The sequence below is a fragment of the Pithys albifrons genome, chromosome 10 (assembly GCF_047495875.1).
Source record: "Pithys albifrons albifrons isolate INPA30051 chromosome 10, PitAlb_v1, whole genome shotgun sequence".
Lineage (NCBI taxonomy): Eukaryota > Metazoa > Chordata > Aves > Passeriformes > Thamnophilidae > Pithys > Pithys albifrons.
Window position 1 is genome coordinate 30,190,124 of NC_092467.1, and position 18,077 is coordinate 30,208,200.

At 46.5% G+C, this 18,077-nt stretch overlaps 1 long non-coding RNA gene across 1 annotated transcript in view; it reads left to right on the forward strand.

Moving 5' to 3' along the window:
• The window catches only part of LOC139676089 (uncharacterized), a 44,323-nt gene extending 27,794 nt beyond the window's left edge, over positions 1-16,529 (forward strand). Inside the window, exons 2-3 of the long non-coding RNA XR_011698587.1 lie at positions 14,360-14,470; positions 16,474-16,529. This is a non-coding gene — a long non-coding RNA (uncharacterized lncRNA). The remainder of the gene's footprint in view (positions 1-14,359; positions 14,471-16,473) is intronic.
• Positions 16,530-18,077: the final 1,548 nt, after the last annotated feature.

Sequence of the window (18,077 nt, forward strand, 5' to 3'; positions counted from 1 at the left end):
TCTTGCAGAGAGACTGTGAAAATCCTGCCTTCTACACACTCAGTGGGTCAAGGTGGCTGTGCAGTAATATTGTACAGTGGTGGCTTCTTTTTCAGAACTGCAGTTTTGCTGGAAAATGCTCTTGTTACTGCACCCAGTTAGTTACATCTTTTATTTATCTGATATCCAGAATATTTTCTTTGTTGTGAATGCATTGCTGTCTTATCAAATACTAATTATCAGATTTTTAGAATTAAAAAAAAATATAAGTGAGTCTAACGAAGGGAATTCTTACCCAGGCTGTAGGAAAGCTGAGTTCTAGTCCTTTCTCTCCAGAGAGCCTTGGAGCTCTGTCTCCAGCTTTCAGGAATGGTCTTAACCACCCCATTGTAGGATTGGGTTTTCTTTTTAAGAGAGAACATGATGTTTTCTGGGTCCCTCCCTGGGACTGCTGTGGTGCCCCCGAGGTGCCTGTCAGGGCTGCTCACCCACAGGTCATTCCCATCCTCATGGTCTGGCTTGGTGGTTTTTCACCAAAGAGGGGAAGAGAACAAGTAGAAGGGGCTCAGAGGGGCTACACCCCTGACTGTGTTGTGCTGCCCAGCTGGCAAACTGCTCCAGATGTGCTTTCTGGGAATACTTGAAGGGGCCAGGAGGCAAAGTGTCTTTTTTTTCTCCAAAGAATTTACAAGATGGGGTTTTGTGCCAAGCAGTTTTGCCCCAAGTCTTCCTAGTACTGGACTAAAATAACCCTCTCTGCAACCGCTGCTCTGGAACTCAACCATCTTTCAGCCAACACTGTTGTGTTTAAACCAGTCAACTAATGACTAAATCCACAGCTTCTAATTGCAACCAGTGCATGGTGTTGTAAACACAGTGCAGATGGCCTTGCTGCCCTGTTAGCTTCCAATTAAACAAAAAAATAAAGTAAAATTTACTGGTCACTTAATTCTCTGTGTGTAGGTCACAGCCTGACATCATTAATGGGTATTTGTTGACTGGAGGGAGGCATTAGAGTTTCCCTTCTTGCATTTTTACTCTCCTGTTAATGTGATCATTTGGAGTTTGATTTTGGCTGCAGAAATTGCAGAACTTAAACATGTAATTTTTAGAAAAAAACCAGAGTTGCTATGGAGTAGTAAAAATGATTATCCCTCCTCTAGCCTGAGTTACTCACTTAGCAACAGTCCCAACCCAGCTCTGCTGAGCCCGAGTGGATGCTCCTGTGGAGCTGTTGGAAACATGGAAATGTCTTTATTCTGTCATGAATGCCCCTGGCATCTCCATTCCCTGATTTTCTTGGAGACAAAATTTGTCCCAGCTAATATTTCTCCTTGGTGAAAACACCTGAGGAGTGAAGCACATGCCCAGCTACAGAAATCTGAGTGACATGACCAGCCAGAGTGTGAGTTCCTCTTGGAGAATATTTAGGTGGGTTGGTTGGTGCTTTCATGTGGTTTTTGTAGGGGTGGCCAACTATATACTCTTTTTTGGTGTGTATTTTTGACCAATTATGGATACTTTGGATGAGCTCTGTAAATAGAGGAAGGGAACACTTTCCAGGAGCAAGTTAAGGATCAAACTTTTTCTTGTGAAATGAAGTGTTTTCAGCCCTGTGGCCAGTTTGCAGGGAGGTTTGGGAGACAAGAGATGTTTTGGCTGGACAAACCCTCAGCTATGGTACCTCTTTTTCCACACACAGTCCAGTGCTACTGGTCTCTTTCCCAAAGCAGATTTGGGAAAAGAAGAAGTCAGCAGTGGCACGTGGGAGGAGAAGGGATGTTCAGAGGAGCACTGGGAAGCCCAGGCCACCTACAGAGGGGTCAGAGCTGCTGTGGGAGAGCAAGGAGGATGATGCAACACAAGCTGTGATTATTGGAGTGAAATATCTCCCCATCAAATGGAAAGTGCTTTGAGACCTTGGAAGTCTGGTTTAATTCTTTGTTTAGGCAGCACCTGAAACACCAGAGCCTCTGGCTGGAGCTTTTTACTGCTGGGATATTAAGAGTGAAAAATAGGGAGAAAAATGCTACTGGGACAAAACATGAGCTTCTCTGTGTCACCAACATTGCAGGACACGGGAACCTAAGAAAGTGTTTGACAGTCTGTCATTGTAACCACTGAAACCTTAAAGGGCCAATTAAAACCTCATAAAGAGTAATTCAGTGATGTTTGCATATGTAAAATAAAAAGCTTTCATAGCTCAGCTTTATGAGCATGTATGGGCTCTAAGAATCCTGCAAACATTTCTGTGTTTTTATGAATGTCATGAACTCAAAATTATTTAGCAAATTTTGCCACTTTTTCTTCTTTTTTTTTTCCTCCTCAGGCTTTCACCATTGCTTACAGCCCAAACCACAAATAAAGCATTAAAATTATTAATGTGAGCTAAACAGGAGGGCCATTGCCAAAAATAGCAGTGTTCACTCAGGCTCATTCTGTGCAGCTCTGGAAAAATTATTCCCATGCTACAGCAAAGATCACATTTTTTCCTTTCTTCACTAATAGCAAAAATATTACCTTTCAAGTGGTCTGTTATTCCTGCAGCTGAGGGATAAGCAGGTTGGATGAAATTTAAGGTAGCTAAATGAGCAGGGCTTGCTGGCCCAGCCTCCTGCTAATACAGGGAGTGATTTATGATGCTCTTCTCTCCTGCTGCCTTCCCACCCCCTATTTTTCCCTTCAGGATGACAGCAAAATGAGGCAAAGGGGCGAGTGGAACCTCGTGTTTGACCTGCCTGAGCTCCAGGAGCTCTGCTGCTTTTGCTTTCTGCTTTAATGGAGAGCAGGGGAGCAGTCTGAGGGCATGGCTGGGCACTGTGGAGTTTGGGAGGAGTAGAGGTGTGTGAGTGCATGAGACAGGGAAATATAAACCTTCCAATAAAGGGCTCACAAAGGTGAGACAAGTGAAGGGGAATTTTCTAAAAGGAAACTGATAATCCTGAGGTGTGTTGTATTTTTGAAGGGAATAACAGGCAAAGAATTGATACTAATTGCAATTAGTTCCCTTTGCAATAAGTTCCCTTTGGCAGATACAAGTCTAATTACAAAGAAAATGCACTTTATGCTTCCTTTGGTCAGTGAGAGTCTGGGTTTGTGTAGCAGTGCTGCTTTCTGCACTGAGATTATCCAGGGCACAAAGACCTGCCTTTGTTGGCTGATGCTCCGAGGGATTTAGAAGATAATTTTGGGAGCAGGTTTTGGAGCTGGGTTCTCTTACCACCAATGCACAGATCTGTAACTACCCCACTGCCTGCAGTAAGATGAGTACAACTGTTTCTTCTCTTCCCCAGATGATTTTAAAGGCTATATTTATTTATGTGAGATTATAGGGGTTTGAGATCTCACAATACCAGTACAAGGATCATTGCCAGAGTCCATCCTTGAGTCCAGGATTCAGGAATAAAGTGATCATGAGCAAAAATGAGAAAAGCAAAGGTTGGACCTGCAGAAAAAGTAGGATCCTGGGAGAGAGGTGTGTGGCCAAGTGCCCTTGCTAAATAATGAGGAAAAGAAACACATGCACATCATTGTTGTAGGAGTTTTTCTCATTAGATCAAAAGGACAACATCACAGCAATCTGTTGCTTCTGTAGAAAACACAGCACCCAGGGGGAGGAGGAGACACATGTGGGCAGCAAGAAAGGCCTTGGAAAACAACTGAGGAGACAGCAGGGTGGGGTCAGAGCAGTCCCAGAGCAGCCGGAGAGGAATGAGCAGGGACATGAGTGGGTGAGGACAGACACCCCACTGAATGTTGATTGTGGCACAGCCTCCATCTGTCCTGCCTTGGAGCACCCACTCCCAGTGCTGGGAATAAGCTGTGATACCATGGAATCAGGTTGCTGTTTGTCAGGGCAAAACTGCTGCCCAGAAACACAATCTTTGTTTCCCAGCACATGATAAAGAAACAATAATAAATGGTGTTTACAGGCCCAGGTTGTTTATCCCTTTTCTCTCCAAACTGTTCCCTGTGCCTTCCCAGCCTGGAGACTCCATGCACGACATCCCTGTGTGCCTGCAACTTGCCTGCATCCCTGGGTGCCTGCAGCTTCCCTGCATCCATGGGTGACTTCAGATTCCCTGCATCCATGGGTGTCTGCAGCTTCCCTGCATCCATGGGTGACTTCAGATTCCCTGCATCCATGGGTGTCTGCAGCTTCCCTGCATCCATGGGTGACTTCAGATTCCCTGCATCCATGGGTGCCTGCAGCTTCCCTGCATCCCTGGGTGTCTTCAGATTCCCTGCATCCCTGGGTGCCTGCAGCTTCCCTGCATCCATGGGTGACTGCAGACTCCCTGCATCCATGGGTGACTGCAGACTCCCTGCATCCATGGGTGACTTCCCTTTCTTAAGCTCCAGTAACTCCTGGCTGTGAGTCGGAGACACTTGGACACCAACAACCTCCGCCTCAAAGCACCACCCCAGGATTTGATGCTAACACAAAGCTACAGCCAAGAATTCAATAACTTTCACTGCTGACAACCCACTACAGTTTCAGGGCATGAACTGAAACCTCTGCCTCAGTAGCAGAGTAAGGGAAACAAACAGAAAAGTCAGACCGACTTCCAGACCCAAGGTTTGCTGTTGGATTAGTTCTCTCTGGACTTGTGTCTCTCTGAGACCAAGGGTGGCTCTACAGCTCCAGGTGTCAGAATTCTGTGCTGCTGGTGGAGTCCTGTTTCAGAGAACAATCCTGTTTGAAACCCTCAGGAGCGGCTGCAAAGGCACAATGAAATGTCAGAAGTAAAGAAATGTACTTTTATTTCAGCACTGAAGTTCCTTTGGAAGTATCAGCCATCACTGTGGGGATGGAATGAGTGACTGCTCAACATGAGGGTGTTATCATGTTCTGAACCAGACTTTAACTTGGGCCACATCAGAGCCAGGAGAGGTCACCAGCAAAGGGGAGGGGGGGTGTTCTCCCTGAGGTAACACTGTGTGGGTTTGGTTTAGGCCTATTTAAAGTGAGAGAAAAGAAATCCAGAGGTAGAAAAAAAAGGTGGCTAAATCTTTATGCATGTTTTCTTTTCGGAGGGAACACCTGTCTGGGGTAATACTTCACTGCTTTGCATTCATGAGAGGCAGGAAAGCAGCTCTGTTTGCTCTGCCTTCATTAGTGGCAGCCCAACTTCTCCAGTGAGCACAAAGTTCCTTCTTTTCTTGCCAGCTCCAAACAGGTAAAATTACTGCTTGGTGAATTCCACGTAAGGCTTTCAATCACAGCAATAAATGCTACTGTGCCCCCGCTCCTGCTTTTAGTAAATTGTATTATAAGCACCTTAATTACAGTCCGTGGTGTCTGATGGGCCAAGAGAAAGGTTGTCCTCCAAAAAAACACATGATAACAGGGGTGGAGCCATCCTGGGCTTTTGGAGACAGAAAGGGCTTTGCAGAGGAGGAGATTAATAGTAAACAATGTAAATCTAAATATATCTCAGACACAAAATACCACCTCCTGCAGGGTTCCCTTCTCGGGGGTACTGGCATTGCCCACGTTGCTGTGGGCTCTGCACAGACAAACCTCCTGCTGCAGAAGAGCCAAACTAGGGCTGGAGCTGCTCTCCTCTCCTCTCCCTGCTGAGAGAGAGAACTTGTGCTGCTTTTAGTCCAGCGCTCTCGGTCCGGATCCGGTTCAAGGGCAGAGCCGGGAACAGAAACGTTCCCAGGGACTTCACGGTGCTCAGGGGGAATTCTCCCCGGAGCTGCGAAGAGAAGCAACAGAGCCGGTCCTACGGATGGGTTAGTCCCCCTTCAGAGCCCGTGTGTGCCTCCCCATTGTTTTTATAGGTCAGATCAGAAGCTGGAGGCACTTTCAGAGCCCGGCAGAGCCCGTGGCCGGGCCGCGGCTCCCGTTGCTGGCCCGGCGCTGCCCCGGGGTGGGCAGGCTCTGCTTATCGCCCTGGCAGCCCTCCAGCCCCAAGTAATAATCCATTACCGTCGGCCCCGCTGGCATTCCTGCCAAATACGAGGGATATCTTTTAAATAAACATTGGCAGTTCCCAGTCGGAGGAAAGAGAAAGGGAGTAGAGGAAAAACAATCCTTGACATTTCAGTGACTTTGCAGGGCAAGCTGACACCTGGTACCACCCTTATCTGGGTGTTTGTGCGGGGCTGCAAACAGCTCCTTCTCTCGGCTCTTTTGCCTCCTTTAAATAGCACCGGGGAGGCTGATAATGACAGGAGTGACTTTCTGGGATAGGCGATCCCTGCCTTTTCTTTTTCCAGCCTGGGGACACCCCGCGGTAACACCTGGGCTCCGGTTTCCCTCGGAAGCACAGCAGGGCTGTGTGGCAGCCCCTGTGCCTCGTGCTCTGCCAACACTATTTCCCCCCCCTCAGTTTTCCTCCCCAGTGGATCAGATACAACGCAGATTTGCTTCCATGGGGACACATTCCCACCTGCCTTCCTATCTCTTCATCCATCAAAGCGAACAGCCCATGGATGTTCCAGGAATCAGAGCCATTGGGGCTCACCCCATTCTCAGCATTCCTCAGGAAGGGCCTTTTCGGTTTGTTTCAGCCTTTTCACTTTCCTTTCTCTGTAGCTGAACTCTCAGTGACAGACTGAGGTTTATTTTTCCAGCTGTTATGTTTTGCTTCATAGCAATGAAATTACTTGTTTGGATATTTCACTGTATCAATAAATGAGCTGTCGAGGTTTTATTTTTGCAGTCCAGTTAAGATTTGGAGTAGGATTTGTTAGTCCATAATGTGATTGGGAGACAATTAAATACTTGGTGTGGAAAGAATAACATAGGGACAAACCCAGAGTCTGATACCCAAGTTTGGAAGTGGATTTAATTTCTGCTGGTTTTGCCTTGATTCACTGATTGCACTGATGCTACTTCAGTGCAAATGAGAGGTAACAAATGGCACAAACTTTTATTTCATCTTTCTAACTAGTTAATGAAAAGATTGGACAGTAGTCTGAAGGATTTGAAGTATTGATTGTACAGATATTTTGGTACTAAAGTCTCTCCTGCTCAGGACTTGGTTTGCAACTACTGCCCTGACAAAATTTTCTGTATTGTATTATATTGTATATTTATATTGAATTTGCAGCATTGTATTTGGCTTGCACCTTTTTATCCAAGTGTGGAGACTATTCCCATCTTTGCCTCAGGTTGAAAATCAACACCATCCCCACCCATGACTAAACTTGTAAGGTTAGTACTGAATTTTCTGCTGTGCAGCTCAGAGTTTCCTCTGACCTCTTGGCTGTGTGTGGGATGGGGCAGAGGAGGCTCCCTCAGCGCCCCAGGGCCCAGGGACAGGCTGACAAAGTGCAGAAATGCATTTTCTGACCAGATCCTCCTTTCAGGGCACTGAGCTCTCATGTCTCAACACTTCCCTTTTCGAAGCGTGGTGACATTTGAATATGTGGATGTGTTTTCAATGAAGATAACTTAATCACCAGCACTGGGAGCTTTGTATATCTCCTAATTACATTGGAGCCAATCTGAATCTCCCCAACCCAATCTTTGCTGTATTTTTAGTTCAATCTGTTGCTCCACCCCTGGCCAGCCTGTATATGGGAAACCTTCTGCTATTTCCTGCTCGGTTATTTCGTGCTGCAGCCAAGCTCTACTTTCAGTTCCTGAAGCAGAACCAAGCAAAGCAAATGTGGTTAGCATGGAGTTAACTGGGAACATTCCCAAAAGATAGCAGATTTATTCCCAAACACACACTGGTCCACCGACAGTGGGAAAGAATCATCATTGCAAATCACAACCTCTTCACTCTGTCTGGACACTCACAGGCCCTGCTAAGAGTCTGTACTTAAAAAGGATTATGAAGAAGACTCTGCAGGCTCTTCACAAGCAGATCATAATAGAAAATGCAGTGGAAGTCATCCAAATATTGCAACTGGTGTGTGGAAAGGGGCAAGAGAAGAGGTGTATAATGCTGAGAGACTGCCTGAAACAGTAAAATGTTTTAATGTGTCTGTGTAGGAAATAACTGTAGGTCCCTGCACCGGCTTAAGGTGACATTTGTGCTGCTCTGCTTTCATTGTTTTATTAGACTGTACCAACAGGTAGTGGCTTTCTGCTGGCCAGCAAGATCCCTAAGTGCAAATGTGCTCGAGTAAGGAGAGAGGAGGCAGCTGCAGTTGCTGTGTGGGCTAATAAACCCCTGCAGTGGGCATGTGTGGCAGGGAGGGACACTCCTCAGTCACGTCCACCTGACTTCAAATCTGCAGCTGTTGATCAACTTTAGATGAGTCTGTGAGGGTCTTCTCCTCCAGGAGAAACAGCCCCAGGAAATTTTCCCCCAAAGCATGAGGGGGAACAGTAAATAAATACAAAATTGTTCCTGTTCATTAGTGCAGGGGAGGTCTGTGCTCTGCTTTCCCAGAAGTAATCCTAAAAAGCTCTGGTAGGAACTCCAGAGGGTTCCTGCACAGCTGTCACCAGCACCTGCTTCCTTCCTTACATGACAAAGTCTGCAGGCAGAGAGAATGAAGGATTTCTACTCCTTTAACTTTTCAACCTGTTCTTCAAATTAATAATAGAGGTCTTGAAAATAAAATCCTGGATGTTCAGTGAAAATTACAAGTACAATAAAGTGCAGGGGCCCAATTGTCCCTCCTGCTCTTGTGCCTCCCTCTTCCCCTCTATAGGGATGAAAATTTACTAGACACTGGGGAATCCATGTAGGAATTAGTCTCAAGGAACAAAATCAATAGCAAGTCTGGCATCAGTAGCTCTTCCGTTCACAGGGTTAATTGTTTGGATACAGGAATGCAGTCACAGACATGCTCTGCTTCAGGCCTCTCTCTTCTGGAGTCTCTGGAAGTGTTTTCTAACCCAGATTTCAAGAACAACAGTGTGTGGCTGTGCTGGAACAAGTGCTATTTTTAAGTTGCCTGTGGTCTGAGAAATTGTCAGATTTCTCTGTCTGAAGGATCAAGGGATCCAGAAACCCAGTTCTGAGTTTCTGGTCTGTGCATTGAATGACTACAAAAATGATCAGACACTGATCTTTGCACTGTGGCAGATGAAAGAGGACCAAAGGTCTCAGCTGTGCTCATGCCAGCCCAGAGCAGCCCCAGCAGCTGCAGACTTTAGCTCAATAAATATTCTTTAACCCAGTTCAGGAAAATCCCTCCACCAGAACCAGACAAGTTTTCCCACTGTCAGGGGTCACGCACCGCGGGGGTGGCCCACGCACAACTGATACTAAGTCTGCAGAGAGCAGCTCTGCCCCAGCTGCCCCAGCTGCCCTCCAGCTGAAATGGTGTCATCCAGCATCCCTGTGCATGTGGAATTCACAGAATCAGAATCCCAGACTATTCTGAGTTGGAAGGGACCCACGAGGATCATCGAGTCCAACTCTCAAGTCAATGGCCCACACAGGGGATTGAACCCCTGACCTTGGCATTGTTACAGACAAGTTTGAACCAACTGAGCTGATCTCAGGGAATTCCAGCCAGTTGTGCCTTCTGTAGGTGCAGACAGAGACAGTCCACACACTCTGTATATTCCAGGGAATGTCTCATTGAGAAGATGCTGCTTTGTGGATTTTGTTGGGCAGTAGTTTTGGTGCTCTGGTGGCTCCCACTGGGAATTCTGTTCCCAAGTCTATGTGTGATCAGCCTGGTGTAATGTGTTAGAACTACATCTATTTTTCATTGTTAGAACACTGTGGGTGCTGTTGATGGGTTTGACCCTCCCTGTGCCACAACCTCTTGTTTCACAGCCAGCTCTGCCCATGCACATCCCTCCTCCCTGTCTCTCCTGCCCAACTATTCCCAAGCCCCACCAATACCGATAGTCAGGACTGAATATAAAAAGACACAATGCCAGGACTTGTGTATTGGCACAGGGGGAGAAGAGGACAGGGAAGAGGAGAGAGTTTGTTTCTGTGCAGACTGAAATATTCCGCTGACAGAAATGATGGCACTTCCAGTAATGTCACAATCTCCTGAATAACACAATTCCATCATTGCCTGGAAACTTAACACTTAGGCAGGGATGTATTTCACCCTTGAGTAACTGCACTGCCTCTCACAAATGAGTATGACTTTATACATCCAGGAGATCATGAGGGCTCACGGGTATTTTTTGGCCACAAGACTTGTTTCCACATGGATTTGCAAGAATCCAGAAGCCTGTCCTGGGTGATATGAGCCCAAAGAAAACCATGGTTGGTTCTATCTCTCTGTGGCCATAAGGCAGGGTATATTCAATGGATTCTCCATCCCTGGCAGTGCCCAAGGCCAGGCTGGATGTGACTCTGAGCAACCTGGTCTAGTGGAAGGTGTCCCTTGGAATTAATGATCTTCAAGGTCCCTTCCAACCCAACCCATTCCATGACTCCCTGATTCTCTGAGATTGGTTAAAACTTGGTTGTAAAAATGCCAAGGTCATGGGTTCAATCCCCTGTGTGGGCCATTGACTTGAGAGCTGGACTCGATGATCCTTGTGGGTCCCTTCCAACTCAGAATAGTCTGGGATTCTGTGATCCTTAGCAGGACCTTTTGTTTGACAGACATCACATTCTGTGCCATACAACACACTAATCCTAGAAACAGACTTCAAAAATCTGATCTGAGCACAAATGAGCAGTTGCACAGCTTATAAAATTCTGGTGTGGCTTTACAATGCAAAATGGCACATCTGGCATTGAGCTGAGAGAGAGTTTTCACTTGTTTTTTTCCCCCTACCCCAAAGTGCTTTCTCCAGGGGAAAAAACCCTAAGTCAAATTGCCTGAAATAACACACTTTCAGTATTACCAGTAAAGTCTATCTGTGCCCTGTCAAAGTGGAGAAAATATACCATATACAAGCAGCACATTATGCTGTTGACCAAAACAAAACTGCAAAGTTTTAAGAACAACCTCTGTCTAATGTCACATTATCACAGTGTCTGGTTTTGGGAGTCTCGTTCTCTTCTTAGAGGGTTATTATGCCAACATATGAAAGAGAAAACTAAATGGACCTCAGAAAGATATCATTTTCCCTCCTCTCCCCCCTCCCTTCTTTTCCTGTTGGGAGTGTTCCTGTTTGTCTGCATAAAACTCACCCATTCCAGTCCCCAACTGCTATTTAAGGTGCCTGCCAGCCTGGGAAGTTGTTATGCAGGTTGCCCTTAAATAGCTCACGTTTGACTGCAGAGCACCTGTTAGTTGACTGGGAGACAGTAAAACCGAGGGCAAAGCCTTCCCAAACACAAAGGATTGCTTGTGGAAAAGCCCTTGTTGCTCTTGGATGGAGTTGTAACCAGCCCTCGGTGCCTTTAGCGCGGCGTTGTACGGTGGGGCTGAGTCTGTGTGTGCAAAAACAACACCTGAGCTAAACAGGGGGGAGCAGAGGGAGCCTGAGCCCCCTCCTCATGGCCTTTCTTCAGGTGTGTTTTATGGGGCACTTCTGAAAGGCCTTTTTGTGTCCGGCCCTTGGCAACCCTTCCCAAAGCAGAGGGGCCGCAGCCTGTGGGCACCTTCCCACTCAGGGCTCGGGTCCTCCCAGCACACGCTCTGCTCCCTCAGACCCACTCTGGGACAGTCTCCTGCCTCGATGGGGGGTGCAGGAGCTTGAAATAAATGTTTTACAGGGGAGAGTTCCCTCTTTCTGGCAGTCCCTGCCCGTTCAGCTGTTCCCACACGCTGCTGCTCCCTCACCACACACCGAGGCATCTCTCCTGCTCCTGGAGCCGGCGCTGGGTCCTGACTCACTCACTGCTGTGCTTGTGGTTGATGTTATGGGGCAAAGCAACTTGAGAAGAGCAAAACAGAGCACTTTGAAGTGACACACAGAGTATTAATTTCCAAATACATTCAGGAATAATATTGACATTCATTTGTTCTTAACAGGAAAGTGCTTGTTTGGAAAGAGAGACAACCAAAAACTTTTCATGACAAGGCAGTTCATCTGTGAAATATCTTGTTAATTTTTAGAAATTTTGTTTCAAAAAGCCACTCTAAACTGCTAGACCCATAAAGTTGTTCCCCAGAGGACATCAGTCTAATCCAGACCCACCAGGGACATGGAATATCTTTTTGTTTTGCTGATTTGGTTTTCAGTAAAGGTCTGAGTTCCAAAACACGGTGACACCTCTTGGTTGCACTGACTTGTCTCTGTAGGATCCCCTCACTCCTCAGATCCTCTCCAGTTCTGGTCTGCCAGAACAACTTTGAATTTCTTACCAAGAGTTGTCCCTGCAAATCTTGTCAAAATTCCTGCTCCCTTCCAGAGCCAGACAGTGTAGTGAATTGGTACAGTCTGAACAGCATTGCCCAAAATGTTTGTGGGGAACAAAGCCATAGCACTGTGCTTTTGGCAAACAAGAATATTGTGTGTACTGGCAGGGTCCTGTCAATGACTGGTGTGTCCTTCTCCAGCAGCTCTTGGGGGCTGCTGCACTGCCTGGTGATGAGGCTGCTTTGTACAGAGTATTCTGAGTTGGGAGGGACCCAAAAGGATCATCAAAATCCAACTCCTTGTCCTGCTTTGCCAGTGGACAGGTCATCCTGCTCCATCCCCAGAGCCTCAAGGGACCGTGTGGAAGCTGCCAGTTCTTTCTTACCATTTGAGTTACTTCATCCCTTTCTTTAACACTTCAACAAGAAATAAGTTATTTCTTAGTCCCCCTGAAGGCAGCACCTCTGCAGTCTTGCCCAGTCTGGGATTTCCCACCCCACCACACACACACAATGCCTTTTACCCCACCCCAGCTGCCAGAACCAACACAATCCACGTGTTGGAACACCAGGGTCAGGGTGGGGGAAGCCGAGCATTGCACTGATCACATGCAACAAGCTGATCTCCTGCTGCAGGTTTTGTTAGAAACCCAATTATTTGTGCAGGTTATTTGGTTTGGAGCTGGACAGGCAGAACTGACAAACTGAGTGGTTGCCCACAGCAGAGGCACAGAAAGGAGGGACCTCTGGTATCATTTAAGAACTTGCCTGCTTTTTTCAGCAGGTATTTTTCCAGTTCACACCAGGCCACAGACACCAGAAAGAGCAGCAACAGCGGCCTCAGCCGTGAAACCGCCCAGGGTACAATGGGAGGGAGATAAAGTGAAGGATTTGTTGGAGGGGCAGTGCTAGGAAACGGCTGAGACATCCCATGGCAGAGGATGAGCCCTCTGCAGCCGAGGGCTGTATTGACTTACAGGCCAGACTCCACCAGGCTCCACCAAAGGCAGTGCTGGCAGTTGTTTGAATTACCTGACCCACTTGCAGTAGGAAGTCATTACAGAGATAGTAAATACCTGCCCCGCCCTGGGCAGGCAGACAGACTCTCTGCCAACATGGTCTAGCTCAGCTTCTCAGAATATGAAATATTGTGCCTTTCTAGCTAAACCTGGCATTGCAAAGGCATCAGGAGCTGCTGCTGTTCCAGTAAACTGCTCCACTGCCTGCATTCCATCATCGTGGAGCAGCCTCCGGGATTTATGTCTTGCCACCACCTGCAGCACAAATCACAGCAAGGAATAAGTGGGAAATTTTTCTTAAGGTGCAGATCGGTGGCTTGTCCCATGGATGGGAAGAGCTCCCAGCCCCTCTGGCAGCCGGGGAAGTGCCTGTGACAGAGGATTCCAGAGGAGCTTGACACATCCAGTCACGTGAAGTGTTAAATAGACTCCAAGAAAGTTTTTCCTGGACTTCTTTGTTTTGTTTGCTCGCAGTGAAACTGCAGCTGACAGTGCATAGAATGTAGAATCAGGGAATTGCTAAGGTTGGAAAAGACCTCTAAGATCCTCAAGTCCAACCATCAGCCCAGCACCAGCACCATGGTCACCACTAAACCTCATCCTTTGAACACTTAACATGCTGCATGATTAATTATTGATAATTGAGGGATGGGTTTCAAATTTCAAGCAAGAGGCTTGAAATATTATCTACAAGTTGTTTTCTTTTTAAGTCATGTTACTTTACTATTATAATAAGTCATAATTGTGAATTCTTTTCCCCTTGAATAGATGTGATTTCACAACAAAGTCTGTGGCCTGCACCAATGCTGACCTTTAGCATAACCGTGCCAATTGTAACCCAAATAAGATTCTGATCTTGCTTAGACCAAAACAGAGTTGGAGAAATTCCATGAAAAGACAACAGATTTGTACTAATGCAGCTGAGGGCAGGTCTGGTCCAAAGCAGGTATTAATGTAAGAGGACTTGCTTCAAGATTACACTGATGATGGCCTTTGCTTGGAATGTAGGAATAGGTGATAACAGCAAAGGAAGAAAAAAGGAATTAATTGATTGGTTTTATTTAATTTTTAGAATTTTACTGCTCATACTTTAATTTTGCTTCTATTTTGTGAGAGCTGAGTCTTATGCAAGACTCCAGGTGCTGACACTTGAGATGGTGGGATGAGTTGGAGCAGTTCATTTAGCAGAAACTGAAATGAAAATTTTATTCCCTTCAAAGGTCACTTCTCAGAATTTAAGGGGCAATTCTTCATTTGAGAAAACCAGAAGATGAACTTGCTCATCCTCTGCAAAGCCGGTGAATCGTTGCTGAAGTCTCAGCTGCCCTGAGGTGAGTAAAGGGAATGTTTCTGTGCTTTGCTGGTACCAAATGCTGAAGAAAAAGGGAGTGTTTCTGTGCTTGGCTGGTACCAAATGCTGAAGAAAAAGGGAATGTTTCTGTGCTTTGCTGGTACCAAATGCTGAAGAAAAAGGGAGTGTTTCTGTGCTTTGCTGGTACCAAATGCTGAAGAAAAAGCGAATGTTTCTGTGCTTTGGCTGGTACCAAATGCTGAAGAAAAGGGAGTGATTCTGTGCTTTGCTGGTACCTCAGCACAGATCCTGTTCTTGGATCAGAAAGCTGAAGTTTTAGTAGCAGGTACCAGCCAGCCTGTGTTCACAATTGCACTGTGTTTCCTGGGGGAAATAAACCAAACTAAACTTTTTTTTGCTTGCCCCTGTGACTAAAGCAGAAGCTGAACCCCAAACTACTAAACTGGAGCCACATTCCCCTTGTTTGTCCTCTGGTTGTGAACACCCTCCATCAACTAATCACTGCCTGGCACAGTATTAAATTTAATCACTGAACTCCAAACATTGTAATGTGTCTACCTACTCCATGGTTCCATTTGGATGGAAATTTTCTATCTCGTTTAAAGACTATTAAAGCCCTGCCTTTCTTGCTCGGAACAAAAGGGCATTGTTTGCTTTGTTTTTCGTGATGTTGTATTCAACAAAAGATGATTATTCTGTCTGCTCACTGCTGAGGTCCCTGTGAACATGTAGACCTCCTCTCCACTTGCTTTTCCTTTCTCCTGGCTGACTACAAAATAGAAACGTTTCCTTCAGGCAGCAGCCTGGGGTTGAAAGGCACAAAAGCAGATGTTATTTATCAAAACTCTCAAGGTTTTCCTAACGTAGGTATTCATTAAAAAGTTGATGCGAGGCATAATTGAATAAAGCAGCAGCATTACCAGGCACAGCAGGAGCAGCAATGAGATTAATGCACATTTATGATCAGGAATTCATCTTTCATGAAATAAAAACAGTCGTTTCAGTCAGACACTTTTGACCTTTTAAGAGCAACGCGGCAAATACACAAACAAACAGTTGTTTGTTTGGTTCCTATCATTGCCATCACACTGTGACCTGGGGAGAGGAGCCTTTGGGATGCTCCAGCTGGGAGCCTGTGGGCAGCAGGGCAGGATTCCTGCCTTTGGAGAGCTCACAGCCCGTTCACAGCGGGCTGACTTTCAACAGACCCATTTATTGCATGACGCAAGGTGCAAATTATGACTCACTCTGCATAGGTGAAGTTTGTAAAAAATCAACTCATATTCATCTCCTGAGCACCTACACAGCTGCATAAAGTAGAATCACAGAATCATAGAATGGATTGGGTTGGAAAAGACCTCCAAGATCATCAAGTCCAACCCTTGGTCCAGCTCCAGTCCCTTTACCAGATCATGGCACTCAGTGCCATGGCCAAGCTCAGTTGAAAAACCTCCAGGGATGGGGAATCCACCCCCTCTCTGGGCAGCCCATTCCAATGCCTGAGCACTCTCTCTGCAAAGAATTTTTTTGTGATGTCCAGCTTCAATTTCCCCTGGCAGAGCTTGAGCCCCCTTGTCCTATTGCTGAGTGCCTGGGAGAAGAGACCAACCCCCACCTGTCCAGGACTTCCCTTCAGGCAGTTCCAGACAGTGCTGAGGTCACCTCTGAGCCTCCTCTTCTCCAGGTTAAACACCCCCAGCTCCCTCACCCTCTCCCCACAGCACTTGTGCTCCAGTCCCTTCTCCAGCCTCGTTGCTCTTATGGATTTATTATCTCCAGGGTCTCATCAACCCCTTTAGAGGTGTAAAACTGATCTGCAACCCGACCCAGCCACGCTGATGTTCCTGTTGACGGAATTGAAGTTTTCTTCCTTTATCAGACTCACTGAAGGGCAGATTTTCTTCTCTCTGGCCAGGATGAGGTCACAGAGTGGCCCAGCTTGAGTGTTTCCCCCTGTTCCAACAGCCCCACAAAACCACATCCATGGCTGGTGGTGCTGAGATGGGACTCTGTGTTTTCCAGGTCTCAGCCAGATGAACCAGACACTCCTCGGTGTCCTCTCGTGATCTTGCAATGACACTGTAAGTAATTGTTGTTTATTACAAGCAGCTTTTATGCAGAAGTTTGGTGCTAGTCCAGCGTGTTTTATTAGCTGAAACATTTCCTTGTATTTCCCACGTGTATCACAACCTATTTTTCTGGTGGATTTAAGGGTTTGGGAGCAGTTTTGCTGTGCTTGCAAGGCCTTTATAAGGACAGAACCACCTCTTCACCTTCTCCACCCGTGTCCTCCCCCATCTGCCCTCCTTTCAGAGGGAGAACAGCAGGAAGTTTGGAGATTCAGCTGTGGTTCCTACAGCCCTGTCAGTGAGGAAGGTCTGCTGTGCTGCTGCAAAGGTGTGCAGCCACTGGTTCCTGTATTTCAGCTCTCCTTCCTCTCAGGAAACCCAGACTCCAAGGGAAGGAAACCCCCACATGACCCTTGTGCAGGTCACTGCAAAAAGTGGTGGATGCTTAAAAAGGGTGTTCCCTTAGTCCATGGTTTGATTTCTGCACCCATCACAAACAGTGGCACAGCTGTCACAGGTGGCATTATGGGGTGGGCACTGGGACATGGACTGTCCCCTCCTCTGCCCCCCTCTCTGCAGTCCTAACTCAGCACAATTCTCCTTCCCTGGTACTAAGGCCAGGCTGGAGCAGGGGCTGCACCTCCCCTTACTGCTGTGAGTGATTAAATACTGCAAAAAGTCTTTCTCCAGTGTTGAAGCAAACACTGACACTCATTTATTTCCTCTCTGTTCATAAATACTTTCTGCAAGCCACAGTTTGCTAACCTGCTCCCAGAGATTCCTGCAGAAAGGAAGTGGCAAAATTGCATTATTTACAGCAAAGTGATGTGAAAAGTGAACATTGGCCAGATACCTGTGTGTGTCTTTACTCAGGGAACATGGATATACCCTGGGACTTTCGTGGTCAGTCACAACCAAACACAAAATGTGAGTTTCACAACCCATGTAGGAGATTGGAACTGAGTATAAAGATATATATGCTGTTGTTTTAAAGCCCATATTAAAACTTATTGAATACTCATGAATAATAGATGCATTTAAAGGAAATTACGATCTGCTCCTGTTTAGTCTTTGAAAGAAAAAAAAGCAAATTAGCTTATAAATCCTCTAATGGTTTATTCTCTGGGACAGAACAATGGAGGCTTGGTACAAAACTCCCTGGAATCAATAAAAAGACCCCATTTTATGCCCCAAATTTGTAGCCTGCACAGAAGGCTGTTATAGCAGCTGCCACCTCCACTAACACACCAGGGTTCAGAGCGGGTTCCTCTTGGGCTGCAGCTCCAAAGTCTGGCTGGAAGGGGCTGATATTCCCTGTGGATCAGGCACAGAGCTGGACCTGTAACATGCACTCACCTGTGCCTTACGTCAGCCAGTCTAGTATGTGCTGCTCCACTTGTGGCTCTTGTAAATTAAACAGAGAGAAAAGCTGCCTTTTCGCCCCTGAAATGTGATCCGAGGCTCAGGTAGATTCCAGCTGGGATCCTGCTCCCTGCTTATGAACATACATTTCTGTTCTCAGGACGTTGGAGCTCCTTCTACACGGGCAAAAACTGT